The 26,738-nt window shown below is 41.1% G+C and overlaps 1 protein-coding gene across 5 annotated transcripts in view; it reads left to right on the top strand.

Moving 5' to 3' along the window:
• TRPM3 (transient receptor potential cation channel subfamily M member 3) overlaps positions 1–26,738 on the top strand; it is a 713,055-nt gene that overhangs the window by 317,424 nt on the left and 368,893 nt on the right. The gene's annotated exons all lie outside the window — the stretch shown is intronic.

Genomic DNA, 26,738 nt, shown 5'->3' with positions numbered 1-26,738 from the left:
ATCCAGTGAGCCAAACCAGCTAGGGCCAGTATTTATTTGTAATGAGAGAATATGTTTCATTCACTTTCAGTGCTTTGACAAATAAAGCATGGCCCCATCACAGATAAATTTACCACCTTGAACTGAAGGCAGATACACTAATATGTAATTAGGTTATATGTGCTAAAGGTTGTGGTTCATGCTTGTGATTTCGAATCCTACTATCACAAGGTAAAATTGTGTTTCCACAGAAAGTTGCCTCCTAGCACAGTGGCTCCCCAGGAGAGCTTAGGGAGTCAGGTGGACCTGGGATTGAAACCTAGCTTTGAAATCAACTTACTGGATGACTTTGGGCCAGTTACTGACCTTCCAGGAGCCTTCTTTTTCCTGTCTTTAAAATGAGGATACTAGGCCCATCTTAGGAGTTGAAAGAATGATGCAGTAAAATCAAATATATGAAGTACTGAGCACAGTGCCTGGCTCGTAGGAAGTATGCAGTAAATGGTAGCCATGGTCATGGAAGTGGCAAGCTGGATGGGTGCTTCTAGGTCACACTCTTTCCTCTCGCCTAATCAGGGAGTCTCTTTTACAATTTCCTTCCACTCATCAGAGTTCTGTTAGAAAGCCAGTCCCTGTGAGCTCACTTCTTCTAGAGGGAGCTGACCCAGCTCAAATGGTTAGTGAGCTCTTGTGTGTATTGATCTCCAATCTTGCCTGCTGTGACTTCTAACCTTAGGTCCCAGTTCTGTTTTCTGAGGCAGCACAGTACAAGTCTGATCTCTCATCTACATTTCAGACCTTTAAATGTATGAAGACAGCTGTCAGACACACTTAGACACCCTTCTTCTAGGCTAAATATCTCCGGTACCTCAACCAACCCTCCCATACGGTTTTCCAGACCCTCCTGTTTTCCAGACTCCTTGCTGTCTTAGCTACATCCCTCTACACATGCTCCATTTGGATAGTGAATCAGCCAGGATTCTTCAGAGAAGCAGAACCAAAATTATATATAGATTTTTTTAAAGGAATTTGTGTATGTGATTGCCAGTACTGGCAGTCCAAAACCTATAGGGCAGGCTCTGGCAGGCTGGAAACTAGCAGGAGTTGATGCTGTGGTCTCGAGGCAGAATTTCTTTTTCTCAGAAGACGTGTTTTTGCTCGTAAGGCCTTTACTCGATTCAGTAAATCCCACTGGCCTGTGTGATCGATGATAAATTACTCAAAGTCAACTGATTGTAGATGTTAATCACATCTACAAAATATCTTCACAATAATACTCAAGTTAGTGGTGGATGAAATTCTGGGTACTATAGTCTATCACAGGCAGGATACTTAAACTATGAGGCTATGACTAAGCACAAAGTTTTTCACTGTGTGGATAATGTTAGCTCCTTCGATCTGGAAACAACTTTTGTGTTAATACGATCTAACATTTTATTAACCTTTAAGAAATATCCAGACCACACCCGCTTATTTCCATTGTATACATATAATATCTTTAAAGCAGGAGGCCCGGAACCTGCTACAGAAGCTCCTGATCCAGGTGAGAGGGTGCCTGACAACAAAGGAGAACCCAGACTGGAGGAAGGGGTGGGAGTGGAAAGGACTCTGTCAAGGACCCTGAAGGGAGGGAAGGAGACAGTTTTCTTTGACAGGCCCCTGCTTTGTTTTCAGAGCAGTTAACATACGCCTCCCCATGCCCAGTCCAGCGCTTTTGTTCACATGTCCCCAACTGCCACCTAAACAGAAGCTACAAGCATATTATTTGTTAATAATGACTCAGTGTTATTTCTCCTGCAAGTTATTTACAGCCTAATAGATGACTCTTGACATTTGAAAACCATGTCATAGAAATATACTTATTGCCGCAAAACTTTAGACTTTAAAGACAAGCAGGGAGGGAGCTATTTTTGGAAACTGGCACAAGATTCATCAGGTGGACCAGCTGTGCCCCACTCTCCGTTCCTGAAATCTGTTCATTGTGCCTGTCAAGAGGCTGCCCTCTCCCAGAACTGCTGATGCTCCATTAGCCTGCAGGGGCAGCCCTCCTACCTCTAGGCAGCTGCGCTGCCTCTGTCCCTGGTTTGGTTTCCTGACTCCTGCATTAATATTAAGAGGGATTGAGCAGCTGAAAAATCAGCAGGAGAAAACAAAAGAATGGAGCATGTTACTTAAAAAATAGTGTAAGCCTGCAACACCCGTCAGTCAAATCTATAGATTTTAAGACGCTGCCAGGTGGCTGCACAACTTGCTTAAAATATGTATCTAGTAACTTCAGGGAAAACACCAAGGTTTTTGCTGGGCTGTGCTTTGGTTCCTTCTGTTCATAAGTAGTATCCATTTGTAGTGAAGTGTTCCACAGTGTAGGCTATTCACACCATCGGTGACTCACAAGATAATTTTAGGTGCTGTGTGGATGGTGCTTATTTATTTTCGTACATATTCTTGTAAAATGTGATATAAGTTTGTATTTATTTTAATGCATATTTTAAAAGTATGACTATTGCATTAAGCATATAAGAGTATAGTCACTGCATACTGCTTAAGGCAATGCTAAGGTAAAAAGTTCACTCTAAAGAAAAATGCTAAATAAATGACAGACAGTGGGGAGATATGGTAAAAGTTCTGACAGTGACCTGAGAATGGCTACAATTAGAGATTACATATCCAATGACAAAAGATTGGGCTTTACTATCAGAACTTACTTTAAATTTCAGCTCCATTATGGCCTCTTTAAGGTCTTATACTTTTCATCCATAAAATGGAAATGATAATATTTAACCTTTAGGATAGGTTTGAAGGTTAGAGCTAATAATATGAAGTATCAGGAATATTATAGGCACTCCATAAATAGAAATTGTTGCTTTTAGTATTTTAGATCTATTAAAAGAAAATGGCACACCTATCCAAAAAAAAAAAAAGAGAGAGAGAGAGAGAGAACAAAATGTAGAGATCTAGCAGTAAGACATAAAGATAGAAAACTCTAATTCTGTGAGCCTGCATTAGTGTAATTAAGCAGTGGTTTAGCTAACCCTGTTTAGGGTACTTCATCATCTGACATTAGCTTCAAATACAAAAGCAGAATGAGGCCTGGCCATTTGGCTCAGTGGTTGAACATCTACCTATGAACCGGAGGTCACAGTTTGATTCCTGGTCAGGGCACATGCTTGGGTTGTGGGCTCTATCCCCAGTAGGGGGTGGGCAGGAGGCAGCCAATCAACGATTCTCTCTCATCATTGATGTTTCTGTCTCTCTCCCCTTCTCTCTTTCTTTCTCTGAAATCAATACAGACATTTTTTAAAAAAGCAGAATGAGAATACAACAGTCAGGGTGAGGCTGCTAGACCCCACCAAAAGTAGATTCAATGGTATGGAAAGTTTCATGAGTTTCAGTTAAAGATGCAGAGAGGAAGGGCTGACAGCCCCCTGGCCCTTCAGATATGGACCCCCTGTTTAAGTGGAAGTACTGAGAGGGGCATGGAAATGCCATCCTGTGTCAAGGGTCTCATGAGCCCATTGCATGGGTGTTTGGAGACTTAATAAAATACAAGTGACATTAAAGACTGAATCTTTTATCCCCTTTCTTTATTTTGTTGAAACCTAAAAGAGAACACTCAGATTTTGTCACTAAATTCTCAAGCCTCCAAAGTGTTTCTTCTCATCCTTCATCCATCTCAGTTAATACGCTGATACGCTTTCCTCCCAAGGGAGACCCAGTTTTGGAATGTGGATGAACCCAAGTCAGCTAGGGCTGCCACAACAAAGTACCACAGACTGGGTGGCCTAGAAAACAGACTTATTTTCTTGCTCTTCTGGAGGATAGAGGTGTCAGCAAGGTTGGTTTCCTCTGAGGTCTCTCTCCTTGGCTTACACATGGTGCCATCTTCCTTGGTATTCACTCTGTGTCTGTCTGTGTCCAAATTTTTTCTTCTTTTAAGGACACCAGTCATATTGTTTTAGGGCCCTCCCTCATAACCTCATTGTAATTTAATCATATCTGTAAGAACCTATCTTCAACATGTAGTCACATTCTGTGGTACTGAGGGTTAGGACTTTAACGTGTGAATTTGGGGGGACAAAACTCGGCCCATACACATGTCCATGAACCACTCTTGGAAAGAAAGCATTCACATTGTGACCCACTAATTAGACAACAAGCTTCATGTTTATCCCAATGAACAGTGTCTAAGCCTCCATATCTTTGCAGTGTATCCTAAGGATTAGAGTCAAAACATCCTTCTCTGAAGTTTTGAAATTAATAAAATTAGATTTTATTTGAACATATTATAAAAAGATTGTGACAAGAGGCAGTAACACTGTGATTGGCATGTTAATTGCCAGACACTGCTAATGAGTGCTTTGTAAACACTGAAATATAATAATGTATTCTTACTCAGTGTTCCTAGCTCAATTCCAGTCCCAAACATCCTATCTTGATACTCCTTTAAGCTTGATTTTGGTCGTGGCTCTGCCACTAGCTACTTGAGTGACTATGGGCAAGTTTTCCCATCTAGGTCTCAGTCCATTCCTGACTAAAATGGGGATAATAATTACCTGATAGGGAGGCTAAGGGATAACAGGACATGTGGCTTTGAAGGACTTTGTACAAAGCCTGGTATACAACAGGCACTCAATACATGCAAGGTAATATTATAAGCCTTATTTGTATACAGGGTATATGGAAAAGAGGGTGGCTTCTTAGATGTTGGATTGGGAAGCAGTAAAAAGGAAGGGATGGCCCACCATCAACTCATATGCTCTGTCACGAGCAGAAACTATTCTAGATTACTCCCAAGTCATACTTTAAATCAGCTTTCATTTATGAACTCAGAAGAACACACTTACATTGAACTGTAGCAGCCCCAGCCCATGTAATACTGTCTTCAAAGAATTCACATAAAAATTTGACCTCTTATGACTTTTATATACATCATCATTTCCTTCCAGAGAGCAAGCAGTAAGACTAGGGATTCTATGTATTAAGGCAAATAGTATGAAGCAGAAAGTGATATTGCCAGGGTATGCATTCATTTGAATCCTGACCCAGCTAAAGCTGCCCTTTTGGCAGGGTGGGTGTTCACTTGAATATTTTCTGGCCACTCCCAAGCCCTTGCTATAAAGATATATAAGTGAAAAGTAAGAAACTGGACACCTTTTCTTTCCCCTCTTGATTCTGTTGCTCATCTTGAATTCTCTACTTTTCTAGGCATTGTATTTGAATCTTTTTTTTAAATTCTTTATTGTTTAAAGTATTACATATAGTATTACATATGTCTTTTCTTTCCTCCATTGACCTCTCCACAGCTACCCTTATCCCCCAGCACATGCTCTCACCCCCCCCCCCCAGTGTCTGTGTCCATTGGTTATGCTTATATGCATGCATACAAGTCCTTTGGTTGGTCTCTTACCAACCCCCCTCCCTGCCTTCCCTCTGAAGTCTGATGGTCTGTTCTATGCTTCTCTGTCTCTGGATCTATATTTGAAGTCTTAAGGATACATGTTATTTCTTCTATTTTATTCTCTACTAGAGGCCCAATGCACAAAGATTCGTGCAAGAATAGGCCTTCCTTCCCCTGGCTGCGGCACTGGCTTCCCTCCCGCACCTGGGACCCAAGCCTTTGCTCTGGCCGCTGCCTTCCACCTTCGCTCTGGCCGGAGCCGCCTTCTGCCTTTGCTCTGGCCAGAGCTGCCTTCCGCCTTCGCTCCAGCCGCCGCCCTCCTGTAGCTCCCTCCACCCCCTGCACCCCACCTCATAGCAGCATCACGCCCAGCCCTGGCCGCTCCGCACCAGCACACGCGCACTGCTCAGAGGCCTGGAGCAGCCAGGGTGGGGCGGAATGCCTGCATCATCACCATGGCAACGACGCAAGTGTCCTGGCCTGGCTACCGCCATCTTTGTTGTGTCAATTTGCATATTCCCTCCTTATTGGCTGTGGGCGCCACCATCTTTGCTGTGGAGTGATGGTTAATTTGCATATTCCACTTTTATTAGATAGGATTGCCAATGGTATCTATCTTTAGACTGCTTCTTAAATGTATCTATATCTCTGTTGCATTGACTTTACCTTAAGTTCCCACTAACTCTTACCAAGATTATTATTTTTATATCTACTTTCCTTGACTTCATTTTCTCTCCTCTCCAATCCAACCACTTCCCTGATTAAGTTTCTTAAAATGTAACTCTATTCAACCCACCACTTGAAATAGCAAATATTTAGTCTGCAGACTGCCTCCCAAATGGTTTAAGCACAACTGAAATCTGGCTTCCACATAACTAAATAGAACTCTACCGCTTCAGTTGTGTTGCAAATGATCTGGAATCTCTGCTTAAACTACAAATGCAGTCAAAATGTATTGAGTGCTCACTAGCTGCCAAACATTGTGCAGAGTGCTTTATTTGCACCATCTTTTAAAATTGTTATAATATCTCTATAAGAAATTGCTCATAGAATGGAAGTAGGGGATGAGAAGGTTAAGGAGTTTTCCCAATGTCACACAACTGGGAGTCATGGAGCTGGGTTTACTGTGACTCCAAAGCCATCCTCTGCCCCAATCTGTGTTTATTCAAATCTACCCATCAGGCTTTTAAGGTACATCTGAAACATCTCCTCTAGTAAAACTGCAAACTCCTTTATTGTTGGGACCATGGAAATGCTAACTATGTATGTTTTTATTACTCATACAATTTAGCATAGTGTTAGCTTCACAGTAGGTACTGTAGGTACTCAATAAATGTTTGATAAATGAATGGATGGAGCAGATGGTTTCAGCTAAAACACAAATTAAAAGTAAAAAGCAAAGTGGTACCTAGTGCTACTATATGGACTTATATAAACAAAAGCTGAGCTAAATTACATTTCATTTCACTTCACAATGACCTCAGTCTACCTCAAGGGCAGAATAAACAGATTCTGTGAATTTTATGAGTTCATACCCATAAAAGAACATTACTGATATGTGCCCTCCTATAAGAGGGGATAGAATTTCAGAGCTGGCATTCTGAATAATAAAGCTGTAGAATCCTGCATGTGGGGAAAAAATCTCAAGCTAGTCAACAAAACCAGGCTGCCCCCTAATGGGGACCATTACGTTTGCTTAGCATCCATGCAACTTACTGAATTGTCTTGGGCATGCCACTTCACCTCTTTCAACCTAGTTTCTCATCTTTAATGCAAAGAGGCTAGTGAAGATAATAAGAACTAACATCGTTTAGATGCCAGATATTAGCTAAAGACTTACATATGTCAATTGTGGATACACAGCTAGTATGAGGCAGAGGTATGCTTTACACCTGCTAACTGAATTTAAAGCCTAAACATTACCATTTAAAAGCCCTTTCCAGCTCTAAAATTCAATGATTTTCCCATAGGTTCTCTTTGATTCTAAAGCACTTGAGTTGGCTGGAGGCTCTTACACATCAGTGTCTGAAGATCCTTCATCCTGCTTTGTGATGTTTGGCCAATAGTAAGCATTAATTATTTTTGTACTTCTAGCCTTTGGGGAACCTGCTGGAGAGATCTGAGCCATTGTGTAGCCTGGTCTGGCTCACATCTGCTGAGGGCATGCTGGCCAGGGACTATGAGGAGGCAGAGCAGACACCAGAAAGAAGCTTCTGTTGCCAAGTCCATATTACTGAGGCACAATTTGATACCTAACAGAGCTGAAAAATAACACACCTTTGTCAAAATTGGGCAGTGGATTTGTAGGTGTGTTTTATATACAATACACAATGAGAAAATTGACATTCATCCCCTGTGACCATAACCTTAGGAAAAGACCTTAAGTTCTCAGGTCTACAACCTCTCTGTGTGTATTTATCAGTAAAGACTTTCATTTCTGGAGTACTATTAAAATGTATTTTAATTTTTATTTAATTTATTTGGATGACATTAATAAAATTGTATAGGTTTTCAATAGATAATTTTATATTGTCTATAAATTGTATTTTGTGCTCATCACCCAAGATCAAGTCTCCTTCCATCACCATTTATCTCCCTTTTCCCCTCTTCTACCTGTCCCCATTTATCTCCCCTTTCCCCTCTTCTACCTGTCCCCATTTATCTCCCCTTTCCCCTCTTCTACCTGTCCCCATTTATCTCCCCTTTCCCCTCTTCTACCTGTCCCTACCCGTATTTCCCTTTGGATGTCAACATGCTGTTGTCTGTGTCTGTGAGGTTGTGTTTTTTTGTTGTTTTGTGTTTGTTTGTTTGTTTGTTTTTGCTTAATGCCTTTACCTTTTTCACCCAGCCCCACAATCCCCCTTCGCTCTGACAGTTGTCAGTCTGTTCTCTGTATCTATGAGTCTGTTTCTATTTTGTTTATTTTTTTCATTAGATTACACATACAGGTGAAATCATATGGTATTTGTCTTTCTTTATCTGGCTTATTTCACTTAGTATAATACTCTTCAGGTTCCATTCATGCTGTCACAAAAAGTAAGATTTTATTCTTCTTTTTTGGCCGAGAGTATTTCATGTACAGTGGGGCCTTGACTTACAAGTGTCCTGACTAATGAGTTTTTCTAGATACGAGCCGTCTCTCGGCCGATTTTTTGCTTTGAGTTGCGAGCTAAAATTCGGGTTACAAGCCAGCTTCAGATACCCTACCGCTAGTTGACGCAGCGAACGTCACAGTGAACACCACAACATCAGCCCAGCATCACGTGTCTCACTCATTCACTTTATGATTTGACATATGAGTAATTTGAGTTACGAGCTCCGTCACAGAACGAATTAAACTCGTAAGTCAAGGCCCCACTGTATAAGTGTATACCACTGGTTTTTTTATCTACCCATCTACTGATAGGCACTTGGGCTGCTTCCAAATGTTGGCTATTCTAAAAAACACTGCAATGAACATAGGGTGCATATATTCTTTTGATATTGTTTCAGGGGTTTTCAGGTATATTCCTAGAAGTTGAATTGCTGGGTAGTAAGGCAGTTCCTTTTTAAATGTTTTAGGAAACTCCATGCAGATGACCAATAGACATATGAAAAGATGCTCAACATCACTAATCATCAGATAAATGCAAATTAAAACCACAATGAGATATTACCTCACCCCAGTCAGAATTGCTATCATCAATAAATCACCAAACTATTTTGAGACTAGAGTGACACAAGAAGCACTTAAATGAATGTGATAGGAAATGAGATGGGTAGCACTGTATACATGAGGATAATGAGGTGGGATGAGTTAGCTTGAAAGAGTTAGCATTGCACAGATATCTGCAGAGGTCAGTGTGGCCCAGGCTTCGACCACAGTCTTCTTCTGCAGGAAGTTGAAATAGATGATCCTCAGGTCCCTTCTAGGTTGGTATTTGCAAGATTCTGAACATCTGCTAGGCTAGAAGGCAATTTTCCTTATTTATCTATGTTCAATTTTTTTTCATAGCATGGTTCTATAAAGAAGTATATTACTTTATTGATTATGAAACTCCATATTCACCACTGGTGCCAAGAGAGTTACTGAAATCCACTTTGAATAGGTGTAAATGTTGCTTTGTCACTTCATTTTTTTTGTAAAAGTATAATTTTTTTTCATGAAAATTGAACTTCTGATGGTCATTTCAGTCAAAAAGATAAATAATTATTTCACATGGATGTATGAGAAGTTCAACTTACGTGGTGAAAGTAAGTTATGCTTTGCTTGCGCACTGAAGAAAGCAAATGATGGTACCTTGGCAGTTTGCTTCAAACTCCTGGATACCAGGAGTTGTAAGGTTTTATAGATGGTTATATGGTTTTTGGTTCAGCTAGTGAATAGAGGTGGAAGCAAGCTCTTGGTATGGCTTTCATGGTTAAAATTTTCTATAAAATATTTGTGATGAGCATTAGTTATTTTCTTGTTTCAATAGTTAAAGGTCATAAAACATAGAGTGCTCATGCCCACTCCCACCTGCACACCCTTTGCAGAGATATAACTAATTGGACATGAGGCTCTTTCCTACTGACGTGGGTCAAGTCCTCAGAATCCATTCGTGATACAGCCAATCAGGAAGCTACACCAGCTAATAAGAATTAGTACCCAAAACCCTATTGCTGTTCCAAGATTCATCCCTATGGACATCCAAGAAATAGATAGTGGATCTATGTACAGCACATTTAATTTTGCATGATTTGGATTAATGATCTCTTATCTCTTTAGCTTAATTTTAACTGCACCTTTACCAGCTACTTTGGAGACACTCTCTGTATGACCTTGGCCAAGTTTCTTAGTTTATCTCATTCCTCTAGTATGAAATATGGCTCATTAACATGAAGCCAAATTGTGCTGTACATTTTTGCTCCCCCCCCACCCCCGCCCAACACAGATCCAACCACCAGTGATAAAACAGTGTTGTCTTTATATGTTCTCCTTTACCCTGCCCAGCGTTCTTCTCCTTCTGACTTGATTATTCCATTGTCAGGAATAATGTAGTATAGGAGCAGGTGAGATATGCAGATTTCAGCACTGATAGGGATGAAATGAAATGATAATTAATTTTCCTCCTATTCCCTTGATGATGATAAGACTGAAATGAACACTAAAATTATGTTCTGTAATAATCCATGGTGACAAAAAAAAAACAGCCAAATAATATGTTGGCCTCAATACTCAGAGCACATTTGAGAATCAGAATAAGACTAAACAACCCCCATTTTCCTTTCTGTTTTCTTTTGTACAGTATAGTTTTAACAGGAGAGTCTCCTATGTGAGTGTGGGTGAGGCAGTGGGCGATGGAGGAAGGGACAATGAACTCAGGATCAGAATACTTGTGCGTATGTGTCAGATTCATAACTGACTACCTGTGTATCATTGGGTACATGGCTTAGTGTTACAGCCTCAGCTTTCTAACCTTTATAATGGAGGAGAATGATAGTATCAACCTCATAGCAATGTTAAGGTGAGATAGTGAATGTGACTTAGTAATGCATTGAATAAATTGCAAAATACTTACACATGTTTTAGAGTCTTAAAAGAGATTGAATAAAGAAGATGTAGGACATATACACATTAGAATACTACTCAGCCTATAAAGAAGAAATATTGCCATTTGTGACAATGTGGATTGAAAGTATTATGCTAAGTGAAATAAATCAGGTGAATCAGGTGATAGAGGACAACCACCAAATGATTTCACTCATATGCTGGATATAAAAGACAAAGTAACAAATGAACAAATAAGACAAACTCATATAGACAACAGTAGGGTGGTTACCTGAGGAGAAGGGGGGTGAGGGGGATCATGCATGTGTCAGAAGGAGACTAGACTCTGTGTAGTGAGAGCACAATAGTGTATACAGATGTCATGTTATAAAGTTGTACGCCTGAAATCTGTGTAATGTTACTAACCAATGTAACCTCAATAAATTTAATTAAAAAAAAAAACTGGCCAAAGACGCTGATTGAATGCAAACCAATTAAGTAGTAGAGGCTGACACCACCCACCTAGTAGATAGAGTGTACTTTGTTCAAAGAAAATCTTACTGTGGAAAGACAGTAATTAAGACGTTTAAGAAGAACCTGCCCAGGTTATAGAGGAGGACACCCAAAGCCCAGTCCAGACATAACACACCTCACCCCTGCAGCTCCCTAGGCTGCCGAGTCCTGGAGACAGAGGCTGTTTTCTCTGACTCTCACAGCTGGGAAGATGAAGAAATGGGATTTTAACCTCAGCTGCTGGAACACCGACTCACTTTTCCATTATACCATAGAGCAGGGCCAATCCAATATGCCCGTAATGACCAGGCAAATTAAAACTGGCCAAGTGCCAACTGCTTCAACTCACTCAATTTGTTCATGTCTTCCCTTCCTCCCCAAACTCAGGCAACACGTAAGCTCTCTGACTGCCCTGGGCTCGGTGGAGCCGTCCCTTCCCTCCTCCTCTTGTGAACCGAACTAGAATTGGCTCATTTGTTTTCTGCACAAGTATAAAATGATATTTTAGGAATTAAAACTCACAGTTCAGATATGGAAAATGTGAGAACATCGTTATATAGAGTTTCCCATGCTCTGAAAGTTGAGTTCTGAACTCTGTGCCCCTGGTGCTGAGCGTTGTGGCTGGTGCAGCTATCATTGGTGCAAGACCGGAGCCATACTAATAGAAGAGGATCGAGTTGCTAAGGCAAATCAGACAGCTTTGGGTGAGGAAGTCAGGGGTGCCTGGTGGTAAAAAGAAGAAGTGAGATGGAGTCATTTATGATGCCTGTGAAACATGAGCAAGAATGGTGCCCAAAATGTCAGTGCAGCAAAGATGTGGTGGAGAAAGCGAGGGTCCTCAGCTTGCTCTGTGGGAAGGCTCACTTGTCATGTTCCCCTGGAAGTGCACAATCATGGCAAAGCTATTTTATGAGACAGAATTTAAGAATGTGAGTTTGAGGGGAATGGATAATTTTCAGATGCTTTCATCTCGTAATGGTTAGCATGGACCAGAATGAAGCCAACACTCAAGCTCCTGATGAAAAATCATATGTCAGCATTACATTAGCAATGAGTGACTTCCAGTTGCTTTAGTTATTTAATACCCCATGGAAATCCATCTTGGCATGCCTCTCATATCAGCTTCAAAGTGAGATTTTTCCTCTCTGAGGCAGTCTCAAAAATCGGACACTGTTTTCCAGTCCCCTGCAGTTTCTAGGCAGGGGTGTGATGGTCTGCAATAGCTCATCCCCTTTCAGTGCAAGGCTCAGATTCTAACTCCCACATAAAGCACAGTAGATTCAAATTACAGAATCAAATGAGGTTAGCAAGACGACTCCCCTTCTTCCCCCTCTCTGCGAGCAATAAATAAAGTGCCTAGAGAGGAAACAGAACCAATGGGAATTCTCCTGATTTATATGGTAAGGAAGAACTACAGGATTGTTGCTGAATGCACACACTGCCCAGCATGCCTGCTTGGGGAGGTTGGACACTTCATGGATGACCAGTGAGTGAAGTGTTTAAAACTTCAAGGATGTGAGGCCAGTTAGGCTGCCCCTACGTGAAGGCTGACTGTTGGGCAGTTTTGCCTAAAGTACTTAATTTTTTGGCATAAAATGAGGTAGGAAATTAATAACTTAATGCTCTAAAAAGGTTAAAGGTAGTTTTAGCCACCCTTTTATTTAACAAATATCTTGAGGACTTATTTTCAGTACAAAACTAATCTAGATTGTGTGTGGGATGGGCGGATAAAAATACTGCTGCTTACCTTTTCAAAAATGTGTTAATAACATACTAGATTATCTATACTAGAGTTGAATAGTGATGTGACTGGAGAAAAGATGGGATCATTCACTCAACAAATGCTTGTTAAACACCTACTGTGTGCCAGGAACTCTACAAAATGTTTGAGAACGTGAGAATCAAATTCTCTGCCTTTAACATACTTTTGTTCTAGAGGGATGCAGCCATTAGACTTGTATTTGAAAGGCAGTAGTTTTCTCTGGCTATTGCATATGTGTAAACTTGCAGTTGTATACCTCTGACTGTAGGGCAGATTTAGCAATTGCTACCTTTCACTGATTATTAAATAACTAGAGGCCCGGTGCACAAAAATTTGTGCACTCGGGGGAGGGGGGGTCCCTCAGCCTGGCCTATGCCCTCTCGCAGTCTGGGACCCCTCGGGGGATGACCCCTTGCTGGCTTAGGCCCACTCCCTGGGGGGATCAGGCCCAAACTGGCAGTCAGACATCCCTCTGGCAGCCCGGCAGCCCTCGGGGGATGCCCACTTACCAGCAGGGAGCAGACCCAAGCTGCAGTCGGACATCCTTAGTGCTGCTGAGGCAGCGGGAGAGGCTCCCGCCATCACCACTGTGGTTGCAGCCGGCAGCCTGGCTTGTGGCTGAGCAGAGCTCCCCCTGTGGGAGTGCACTGACCACCAGGGGACAGCTCCTGCATTGAGCGTCTGCCCCCTGGTGGTCAGTGTGTGTCATAATGACCAGTGACTCCCAATTGTTCTGCTGTTAGGGTCAATTTGCATATTACCCTTTTATTATATAGGACTAGAGGCTCGGTGCACAAAAATTTGTGCACTCGGGGTGGGGGGGGTTCCTCAGCCCGGCCTGTGCCCTCTCGCAGTCTGGGACCCCTTGGGGGATGTCCACCTGCTGGCTTAGGCCCGCTCCCTGGGGGATCGGTCCTAAGCTGGCAGTCAGACATCATTCTGGCAGCCCGGGAGGCCTCGGGGGATGTCCACTTGCCAGCAGGGAGCAGGCCTAAGCTGCATTCGGACATCCTTAGTGCTGCTCAGGAGGTGGAAGAGGCTCCCGCTACCACTGTGCTGGCAGCCGTCAGCCTGGCTTGTGGCTGAGCAGAGCTCCCCCTGTGGGAGTGCACTGACCACAATGGGGGCATCTCCTGCATTGAGCGTCTGCCCCCTGGTGGTCATTGTGTGTCATAGTGACCAATCATTCCCAGTCATTCTGCTGTTAGGGTCAATTTGCATCTTATCCTTTTATTATATAGGATAGAGGCCTGGTGAATGGGTGGGGGCCAGCTGATTTACCCTGAAGGGTGTCCCGGATCAGGGTGGGGGTCCCGCTGGAGTGCCTGCCCAGCCTGGGTGAGGGACTGATGGGTGTTTGTAGGCTGGTCACACCCCCTTCAGGGTGGGGGGTACCCACTGGGGTGCCTGGCCAGCCTGGATGAGGGGCTGATGGCTGTCTGCAGGCTGGTCACCCCTCCCCCCACTATTGGGGACCCTCACCTCATGGAGGTTTGGCCAGCCTGGGTGAGGGGCCGATGGCTGTTTTCAGGCTGGCCACACCCCTTTTAGGGTGGGGGGTCCCCCCTGGGGTGCCTGACCAGTCTGGGTGAGGGGTTGAGGATTGTTTTCTGGCTGGCCAAGCCCCCCGGCAACAGAAGCTCTGAGCCTCTCCTTTTTTTCTTTTTTTTTTTATTCTGGGATTTATTTACCTTCTATAATTGAAACTTTGTAGCCTTGAGAGGAGCTCAGAGCCGGCCAGGGCGGGTGGGAAGCTTGGCTTTCTCCATCGCCAGGGTCAACCCAAATCTCCTGCTCACTCCAGCTCCATGGCCACGGCTGGCTGAACACAGGTATCTGGGCTTTATTTATCTTCTATAATTGAAACTTTGTTGCCTTGAGTGGAGTTCAGAGCCGGCCAGGGCGAGCGGGAAGCTTGGCTTCCTCCATCACTGGAGCAACCAAGCCTCTTGCTTGCTCCAGCTTCATGGCTACTGGCCACCATCTTGGTCTGGTTAATTTGCATATAGTTGGTCTGATTGGCTGGTGGGCGTGGCTTAAGGCATAGCAAAGGTATGGTCAATTTGCATGTTTGTCTTTTATTAGTGTAGATGAGTTCTTGTCTATGGTGACCCAGCAGCCCAGGGCATGTCTTTTCTGGATAGTGTTTAAGTGAAATAAGGGAATAAGCCATATGTTTATACTAGAAGCCTGGTGCACAAAATTTGTGCATGGGTAGGGTCCCTAGGCCTGGCCAGCAATCAGGGCCAATCGGGGCCTTCTGGCTGCCGGCCAGGGCCTCCCTTCCCCAGCTGCTGGCAGGTTCCTTCCTTTGTTCCACGCCGCCCCCTGGTGGTCAGCACATGTCATAGCGAGCAATCAAACTCCTGGTCAAACCCACAGAGGGGATGCTTTGCATATTAGCCCTTTATATGTGTAGATTATCTAATGGATAGCCAAAGTTGCAGACATTTTGGACAGGATCCTTTCTACCAGAAGATTTTAATCCCTACATCAGTGGTTCTCAACCTTCCTAATGCCGTGACCCTTTAATATAGTTCCTCATGTTGTGGTGACCCCCAACCATAAAATTATTTTCGTTGCTACTTCATAACTGTAATTTTGCTACTGTTATAAATCGTAATGTAAATATCTGATATGCAGGATGTATTTTCATTGTTACAAATTGAACATAGTTAAAGCATAGTGATTAATCACAAAAACAATATGTAATTATATTTGTGTTTTCCAATGGTCTTAGGCTACCCCTATGAAAGGGTTTTTCGACCCCCAAAGGGGTCGCGACCCACAGGTTGAGAACCGCTGACTTACATAAAAGTAACTTATTAATTGAATTTGTTTTAACACTATTTGTGCCATGCCTAGATTTCTTAATAATATATCCTGATTCTGGGGTACTTAAGTAAAATATTTTATAACCAAAGGCCCAGTGCATGGATTCGTACACCAGTGGGGTCCCTCAGCTTGGCCTGTGGGGATTGGGCTGAAATTGGCTCTCCAACATCCCCTGAGGGGTCCCGGATTGCGAGAGGGTGGTTCTTGGGTGATGCACCCTGGAATCGGGCTCCCTCCTCTCTGGTTCCTGCATTGAGTGTCTGCCCCCAGTGGTCATTGCGCATCATAGCTACTGGTCAGATGGTTGAATGGTTGGATGGTCGCTTAGGCTTTTATATATATAGATAATTTCAGGGAGAAAAGTGTTAAAGTTTTCTTACCTGATGTTCAGTTCAAGCTAGAGTATTTGGATGTTTATAGGAAAACCAACAAACACTGGACTAATATTAAAAAAATGAAGGTCCACGAATGGTTAACAAGCACCATATTTATACATCTAGACAAATATAGATGTATAAAAGAAGATGTATGTGTATGGTATTCTTTATAGTAATTAAGGTACATAGTAATTCTTACTAATCACTAATGATCTTGATGCCAAATTGCCAGGATGATAGCCATGTATGAACTTCTTTTTCAGATTAATTTGAGAGCCGTTCCATCTATTGGAAAAACATTTCATTAAATTGATTTTACACACACACACACACACACACACACCACATGAAATTTTTTTCCCCTAAAAGAATAGTCCTGAGAAATTCATCTTCATAAAACACTATTAATGCAGCTTATATTTTACCATCAAGATATTATGAGGGTCAGTTATTAGGGATTACAAGGATACAACTATTTTGGCATATGTATGAAACTCGTGCGATACTTGGTGTCTATTACTGTAAAGTATTATTTTGAACATTTCTTAAGTAAATGTCATGGCATTTAGAAAAAAATGTACCACAACTATAAAATACCAAAGGCCAGATAGAATATTAACTCCATTCCATTCAGACCTGTCTCTTATTCTGTACCCCCAGGTAAAAAACTATTCCATATATATCATATATATGTTGCTTTAGCAACACTTTCAAGTCATGGTAAATCCAATTTAAATTATAAAGGCCTGACAGTTGTGTGTGTAGTTACATTTCTTTTTCCCACCTTCCTTAAATTACTAAGAAAATACCTCCAGAAAAAAAAAAAAGTCTCACAAAGTAAGAATTGGTGGTCAAGGATAGAGCTAGAAACAGGCAACAAATTACTAATAGTCTGGGAAGACCTCTTGGGAGAGGGGAATGTGAAGCAGATAACAATATTTGGATGCTTGAAATAGAAGTGCCCTTTCTTTGCCATTTTATGGGCCAACTAATTTACGTTTTTCCATCTCTAATGTAGTGAACATTAAATTTTCCTTTAGTTTCTTATTAAAATCTTACAGAATGTCAAACTGCAGAGAGAGAGTCCTGCAGTGTTTCCCATTTTGGGTTCCTCAAAAAAAATTCCTACAGGATTCTCTGAGATAAAACAGTGTGTGGTCATATAAGTGTAGGAAATATCACAGGCTGCAGACCCTCCTGGAAAGTCACACATTAATAAATGGGAAGATCTAGAAAGTGGTATAATGAATCCTGTTCATTTTTGTTTGTCAGATTTTCCCCAATTATTTGACCACAGAACCCCCAATTTTATCGGCTGTAACAGCTGTTCATTTCCTCAGAACTAATGTTGCACAGTACACTGAGCTCTGCGGGAAGCACCCCTTCAAGTGTTCTTCCCTAATGGCCCCTTAGCCTGCACTTAGAACTCTTCACAATTGAAAACAAACCCACATTGCTTTCTTAAGTCTCTGTCCTAGGAAAACTCCAGTCCTTGTTTCTCTCAGTCCTAAAATCTCTTATCTGCTTGTTTTAGGTTCCATCTGTCCTTTCTCCCTCCTTCTCATTTGCTGTTCCTCTTATGAGACCCATCTACCCTCTCATAAGCAAACGACAGACAATTTTACTTATTCAGCACATAAATATTAAGCATCTGTAATGTGACAAATTGTGTACTAGGCAATCAGGCACTCAGGTGAGAAAGAAAAATCTCAGTATCTTTCTCCAAGGAGAAAGCATCGTGCATATTGTTACAGTAATTTCCAGATGTGTTGACTGCCATAAGAAAGGTGTAAAGGAGTAAAAATGGGGCAAGATAATGTTTAGATGAGGGCCACCTAAAAAGGAGACATGGAGGAAAATTGAGATGGAATTCCGTGTTGGGTGAAAGCATTAAAAAATAAAATAAAAGTACAGAAATACTAAAAATAATAATGAAGCCCAGAGACAATTCAATGGAGAGTCTCCCAGCTTGGGTAGACTCTAACAGGGGGTGTCGTAAGTGTTTCCCTCCACGTCCTGCGTGGTTCAGGGTTCGGGTCTGGAAGAGGAGCCGCACACAAATGAAAAAGAAAAGACAGGAGATAATTTGGGAATATTGGGGGACCAGGCGGCAAGTCCAACTCAAGAGGAAGGACTTCCACTGTGCTCAGGCCTCACCAAGCTTTTTATAGTGAGAGGTAAACAAGGTAGTGGTTACCAAAGTTACACTTTTCTTGTGAGTTTCACTTGTTTTTATTCTTGTGAGTTTCACTTATTTACACCATGGTTATACTTCCTGCACTTCCTCAGCCCATTAGATTCCCAGATAAGATCTAGGGAGTGTTATAAGGTCAAGCCTAATTATGCTAAGAGGACTGTGCCCTCTAAGCTGGACTTGTTTGTGACTTTGCCAGCAGGTCAGTCCGAGGCTTAACCCTATATCAGTTTCCCACAAGGGGGCAGCTTGAGCTACACTTGGAAAGGAAGTTGGGAGTTATGTGGGAGGTAATCTCATGTGTCCAGCTAATGGACAAGGCTTTTATGTGGAAGGTAGAGACAGGTATCAGAAAATCATTGAATGTCTTTAGAAGACACAGTCAAAACAATGAGATTAACTTAGCATTTACTAGGAAAAACCTCAAGTGAAAGATGACTAGAATCTGGGTATACTGGGAAGTTGGTGGAAATGCAAAGACTAGATGAACAGATTCAGAAAGACTTGTCAAGTAATCAGTGATGGAGTGAATAGGAAACAAGGATGAGCCTGAGTCTTTGAACTTTCTTGTCGGAGAGTCTAGAGCAGTGGTTCTCAACCTTCCTAATGCCGCGACCCTTTAATACAGTTCCTCATGTTGTGGTGACCCCCAATTTCATTGTTACAAATTGAACATAATTAAAGCATAGTGATTAGTCACAAAAACAATATGTAATTATATATGTGTTTTCCGATGGTCTTAGGCGACCCCTGTGAAAGGGTCGTTCGCGCGACCCATAGGTTGAGAACCGCTGGTCTAGAGAGAAATGGGAAAGTTGAGATGCAGCTGCTTTGCGGGGGCGGGGGGGGGGGGTGGTAACTGAGTATTTGGATTTTTAAAATTTTTTTTCCTTTATTGAATAATATATTTGGATTTTGATGTATTCCTTTTAAGAGGCCATGGAACATGGAGATGGCATTTCTACGTAAGCAATTGGAAATGCAAACTTGGAGAGTAATAGAGAGGCTCATTAAAATATAAAATTCTAAAACTCTTGTAAGTAAAATGAATAATAGAGATCATGGAGATTTATCAGATTCTCACAAGAAAAAGGACAAAGTGATAATGAGGTAAGACTTAACTGGAGAAAACTCCAGAAAATGGAAGGAAAGGGCCAATAAAAGTGATAAAGAAATGGTGTGAGGTAAAAAGAGAATTGGGGAAAATATACATTAAAACATAATAATAAAGAAAAAATAGAGAATTAGGGTAGTTAAAAACCCATAGGAAACCAGAGAAGAAATGTCACAAGCAGTGCTGGGAATTGGAGCAGAGGTAAAGGAGGACCGGTTTTGAAGGAAGACCACTAGATTTGGTGAGTCTGAGGTCATCACTGAACTTTGAGAGAGTGGTGCCAGGAGGGCAGAGGTTCTGACTGGGGTGTGCCCTGGGATTCCTCAGAGGGCTTACCAAGTCCAAGCCACAGGTCAGTTCTCTTCCTTACCTCCCTACCAAAGATTGTGACCCTGGAGATCTGTAGTAAGGCCAGAAAATTTCCACTTCCAACAGATTCCCAGCTGATGCTAATGCTAATATTAATGTTAATGTGGCTAGTCCAGGAACCTACTTTGAGAACCATTGTAATAGAGTGATGGAAAACTGTAACAAATGCAAAAGAACAAGGGAATAAATGATAATACGGATGTGTATACAGAAAACGGAGGCAAGTTCAAAATATTTGCTTATGAAAAGAAGATGGGAAAAGGCTGTAGTCCTGAGGACTGAATTCTCCTCCCATAGCTCTGGGTATAGCTTATATATACAGTGGGGCCTTGACTTACGAGTGTCCCGACTAACGAGTTTTTCAAGATACGAGCTGTCTCTCAGCTGATTTTTTGCTTTGAGTTGCAAGCTGAAATTTGGGTTATGAGCCAGCTTCAGATACCCCACCGCTAGTTGGCGCAGCAAACATCACAGTGACGCCACAACATCAGCCCAGCATCACGTGTCTCACTCGTTCACTTTTGATTTGACATACGAGTAATTTGAGTTACGAGCTCCATCACGGAACGAATTAAACTCGTAAGTCAAGGCCCCACTGTAGTAGGTACTGAGGGCTAGTATACATTGAAGATATTCAAGAGCCATTTTTCCCCTCCTTGCTCTGATAGCGAAGACTTCTTAAATGTAGTTACCTTTCCTAAACTCCTCCATCTCTTTTTTCCCCAGACTTCCCCAAAATTTCATCTTATAACCAAAATATACCACCAGTGCGACAGTTGCCCTCCAACTACCAAAGTTGGGATATAGGAAAGTGTGAGGCTTTTTGCAGAGTTTTGTTATTAAAAGGAACAGAAGGATATGTCAAAAATTACCTCAGCCTTGCAAATGCAGCAGTGTGTGCACTCTTACATTTATGTGCTTAAAGCTCAAGATCTGTTTTGCAAAGATATCAAAATTTCTACTTTCTCATAAAACTGCAAGAACTTGGCAGAAAGTGTGTGCTTTCCCCCAAATTCAGTTATGCTCATGTGTAATCCCAGGAAATATGAATTAATGCAACTCTTGCAGTTTAGAAAAGCCATTTCAAAGTCTGTGTAGTGGTTTTCTTCATGACACTATGATTTTATTGCCTATAATTCAGCACAGCCTGGTGCTTCTTGATGAGCTGTTTATGGCCCTTACATTTTTCCCAACTGCCAGGTATATAATGTTTATTTAAATTAAAATGTTTTCTCTTATTCAAAACCTTTTAAGGATCCTGCTCTTTGCATAATTGACTCTTAACCTGGGTAAGAAGAGAATGGAGTTACACAAATGTAATCAAAGGCTGGCAGAAGGCTGACGCTTCTATTAATGACTAGAAGTCAGCTTCAGGACATCAAAAGGTTACTTAGTTTATATGTAAATGTTAGCTTTTTATGGGAAATTGGAGGAATAAAAATTCAAGGAGAACTAATCAATACTATAAGAAGAAAAGGGACTATAGAGGAGGCTTAGTGTGTCCCTGCCAATAATCACCTACTATGTGCTTGACATATGAAGAAACTAAAGTATTAGGTGCATGCCATGTTTCAAGTAAATACTATCTATTTGGGTAATAAGACAAAATTACATAGAATAGCAACAAACAAATATTTTTAAATGGCTATTGAATGACATGGTACATATTAAATGTGGAATGCTGCATTAATGCATCAATGTTGAAGAATGGTCACATAAACTAGCACAGAAGAGACTAATTTAATTGATTTCATTTAATGCTGCATATTCCACACGTATTTGACCATTATATTCCCTCTCTTCTTTTCAAATAACCACTTCAATATTCTAAGGTACATACTTTAGGAAGTGAGTATGGGAAAGTAAAGCCAAACAACTAACAAATTATCTTATCTTTGCTCCTAAGTTTCCCAAGCTCTAAAATTAGAATAATAATGGCTATTCCATAGAAGACATAGGGATTAAATTAGATTGTGTGTGTGTGTGTGTATAATTACAGATATATCTTTACTTATATCTTCATTTCAATGTATTCTCCTAGTCTTCCCTTGTCTTTCATGACCTTGATGCTGTTGAAGAGTATGGGACAGTTATATATGTATATAATCAATAATATATATAATTAATATATACATATATTATTCATCAATAATATATATATTATTGATTTCAGAGAGGAAGGGAGAGGGAGTGAGAGAGAGAAACATCAATGATGAGAGAGAATCACTGATCAGCTGCCTCCTGCACACATCCCACTGGGAAACAAGTCTGCATCCCGGGTACATGCCCCCAACCAGAATCAAACCCAGGACCCTTCAGTCTGCAGGCCGACACTCCATCCACTGAGCCAAACCAGCTAGAGCTGGGACAATTATTTTTGACAGCTCTCTCAGTATTTGAATTTGTCTGATATCCCCTCATGATTACATTTGGGTTATGCATTTTTGCCGAAGAAGTATTTGTGACCTTCCCAGTGCATCATATCTGAAGGCACCTGATGTCTGTTTCTCATTGCTGGTGATGTTAGATTTCATCACTAGGTTCAGGTGGTACTTACTAGGTTTCTCCTGTTCTCCTCTGTTTCACTCTATAATTATGTAAATATCACATTACTAATCAAAATTTATCCTACTTGTTTTAGCATCATTGATGATCTTTTTTTCTGAATTGGTTATAAACATGATGGTAGCCAAATGATGACTTTTGAAATTCCAAGTCAAAAGCAGTTTTTAAAAATCATGTATTTGGAAAGATGCTACACTGTGTGAATGACTAGAGTTTACAAAATGCTCCTCTGAAGTAAACTGTTTTATATACAACATGAGAAAACATTGCTAACACCCTGCTGTGACTCTAATGGAGCTAGGCTCTCCTGCAAAGGTCTGGGAAGCAATTCAGGCTAATGAGCAGCTATGCATTTCAAAGCTTCTATTAGAGAGAAAGCTTTGTCCACTAATGATTTCTTTAAAACATTGAGAGATATTTTGTGCTTTGGTATAAACTATTTTTATGAAGAAATTCAGCTCTGGCCGGCAGGACTTGGTTCTGCTTAAAGACATGAAGAATTTGTGTGTGTGTGTGTGTGTGTGTGTGTGTGTGTGTGTGTGTGTTTGGTTTTTTGGTTTTTTGGGTTTTTTTTGCTTTTACTGAAGCAACAGTCTTGTTTGTATGTGACTGAAAGCATATTAGAAGCCTTTGCAGCCTTGTTTGAAGTAGCCACAAGCTTTCTCTTCCATGTGTAGGGACACTAGCTCACTTTTTCCCTTACTTGAAAAGTATGGCCAAAAATTAATTCTCATAACACTTATAAGATGTGTTGAATTTAAAAAAAAGTTCAGCCACTTTTTAAAATTATTTTCCTTAGATAAAATTATTATTAACATCAAGCATTATATTTTAAAATAAGACCCTGCATATCATAGATTAAAATGTATAACATGAACATATCACTACTTTTGTTCCAGTTACAGGATATCTATATATATATATATATAAAACCCTAAGCGACCAGTTGACCAATTGACCTGTCAACTGTTTGACCGGTTGCTATGACATGCTCTGACCACCAGGAGGCAGACACTCAATGCAGGAGCTGCCCCCTGGTGGTCAGTGCTCCTGCTCAGCTAACCAATGGGCGCCAAATGCCGGGCTCACAGCTGGCAAACACAGCTGTCACAGAACAAGCCTCTCCCGTCTCCACGGCAGCGCTACTGAGCAGCAGGTGCAGTGGGGTTGGGGTGAGCGGGAGTAATGCAGCACCCAGCCCAGACTCAGGCTCCTCCCTGGCCACCTGCCATTTGGTGCACTACTACATCCCTCAGGGAATGTTGGACTGATGGTTTCGGCCCGATCCCCACAGGCCAGCCAGCAGTCCAACATCCCCTGAAAGGTCCCAGATTGTGAGAGGGGGCAGGCCAGGCGGAGGGACCCCATTGGTGCACGAATCCATGCACTGGGCCTCTAGTACTAATATAATATTCTATATATTCTCAGTTAATCTAAAACCACCTTGTGAGGTATTTTCTTGATTTACAGAACACAAACTGAGACAGAGAGGAGTTGTGTTCTTCATTTCATTTCCAGTGTTTATGAGTCCTACTTATAAGCGATGGGAATTAGAAGATGTTTTTGTTCATCTGTGTTAATGAGAATAGTATTGAGACTGAATTGACCATGCCTATGGTTCAAGAGCTCATAAATATTTTCTAGTTCTGTGTCCACATGTGGCATTTCGGGACCCAATATGTTCACTTGACATATTTCATCCCTAGAGTGTATAGATTTAACTTTCAATAAATCCATTGACATTATTAAAGAGCATCTACTGATATTATGATTTAAAACTTACTTTTTAAATGTTCTGTACTGCCCAGCCAGCGTCGCTCAGTGGTTGAGCATTGACCTGTGAATCAGGAGGTCACAGTTGGATTCCAGGTCAGGGCATATGCTGGAATTACAGGCTCAATCCCCAGTAGGGGGCACGCAGGAGGCAGCCAATTAATGATTTTCTCTCATCATTGATATTTCTATCTCTTTCTCCCTCTCCCTCTCCCTCTCTCTCTCCCTCTCCCTCTCCCTCTCCCTTCTCCTCTAACTCCCAAAGAAAAATACAACCCGTGGCCCGACACAATGCAATTCTGTTTGAAAACACTGTTCTCTGTCACTCCAGCTTTTATCTCCCTAAACTAAAGCTAAATAGAGTCATTAAACTCAGTTCTTAGACCTCTGTTCCCTTGTAATCAGTAAGGACTACTACATTTTGACTGAAGAAGACAGATAAAAGCATATAAGAGCCTGAGCAGCAAGAATGATAAGCTGCACCATTTATTTGGCTGCATGGATGTCGTTTTCTAAAAAGAGGGAGGTCATCTAGGTTTTTCTTGATTAGGATTCTCCTGTGGATGCCACTGTGAGTGGGCAGGAAGGAAGAACAGCAAAATAGTATGTATTACACAGCTGGTGGGCTCTTGTACATTACTGATTTGACCTGATGTGATGCATTTCACTGAGAGGCTTTTGCGCGTGCCGTTACCAATGTTCTGCAGAGTGTTAGCTGAGAGATGAAGTGAATTGTAGTCAACTACAATGGGAAGACTTCAAGAAGCAAGAAGTGCTGCCTTGTAACTCCATAATGAAAGAGTTGTGCTGAGTGGTTGGGCAAAGACCTTTCTGTACAAAAATACATGTAAGCTTCTCCCATTTGAAGCTATACATTACATGCACACACACACATATATATACATGCAAATGTTCATAAATACATGAAACTCCATTGAGTTTTAGGAAACTCTTGGATTCCACCCAGTAAAGTTAAACCCAATTAAAGCACTGGTTTTGTGTTATATGTTTAAACCTTAAATGTGTTATTTCCCAGGATACCAAGACTTACTCTGAGGTTTAAGGGGTAGCTGTTAATTGATTAAACTAGGATAGTTTATCGTTTAATATCCAAGTGTTGAAACTCTCTTATTAAAAGTTGGAAATACTCATAATAAAAATCGATCAAGGCTAGATAATCAAAATACAGTTAATTTTTAATTAATACCCATAAGAGGGGGAAAAACAAATGTAGAGTTTATGTGTAATATAGAATGCTTTTTAAAGCTTTGGTTTATTGCTGATGCTTCTCTTGCTGCTATTGTTATTGGTCATAGCTGATTGAGTGTGGCAGCTATGTCTCATATTTCTTGGTACCTCAGTCATAGATTCCAAGAAGTAGATGATGCTTGGTAAATGCTTTGTTATCATGTTGTAGCAGATTGTCCTGAATTTTGCATAATTTAAAAATGACCAATTTGTGTTTGTCTTTGAAATGTGTATTTTACTCATATTGGAGTGTCTATTGCTTTTCAACTTCCATTGAACTGACCAGTGACATCCCCACGGTACAGAGGAATTGTCTAGTTTCTCATGCTGCCATTCTTACAAGTTGCTTCATAATGGTATACATACTTTTCTTCAGACTAATGCAAACTCAGCCTTCTTTCAAAACTCTGACTTCAGGCAAAGGGCCAAAGGTTGTTTTTCAAAGAGTTCCCCTCAGGTGAAGTGAATTGAGGGATTTCCCTCCTGCATTCACCTATTCCTTCAAAATATTGTGCCAACCAATGTGTAATGAAGCTTTTTCAATGTTAACTTTTCAGTTAATGCCCAGCAAGTGAAAAATAAATAATTCAATAAACTGGGATCTATGGAAAAACCAGAAGGCAGTGTCAGTAATATACCCACAAATAAGTGAAAGTTGGTTGCACTGAGTTTACATGGTTTTACTAAAAACCATGTCAGGTGCCTGAAACATAAGTGCCTTCTCAAGAAAATTGAAGAGGCATAATTTAAAGAGATGTGGCCTGGCGCTCCATGCTTCATGCATCCTAATCAAGTAAAGTGGTCACTGAAATTGCTTTTTGTCATCTGGATAAGAAGCAATTACAGTTACACTTCAGGTTGCTGGTTTGGGTTAGGGAATAAGACAGTCTATTTAGTGGACTCCTACAATCAACTGAGGGTTAATGAATGTGCATAGCTGTGAAAATGTAATGCAGCAAAGAGGAAAATCTCTTAACTGCGTGGAAACTTTACAAATCCAATATAAAACCTTCCCTTTCTAGATCATACAGTTAGGATTGGTGATAATCTTTTTTTGTTTCTTACTAAAAGTGGGAAAATATCCCCACATTATATTTTAAAA

The sequence above is a fragment of the Myotis daubentonii genome, chromosome 11 (assembly GCF_963259705.1).
Source record: "Myotis daubentonii chromosome 11, mMyoDau2.1, whole genome shotgun sequence".
NCBI classification, from domain to species: Eukaryota; Metazoa; Chordata; class Mammalia; order Chiroptera; family Vespertilionidae; genus Myotis; species Myotis daubentonii.
Note: the sequence above shows the minus strand (reverse complement) of the source record. Positions and strands in the feature narration are given on the sequence as shown.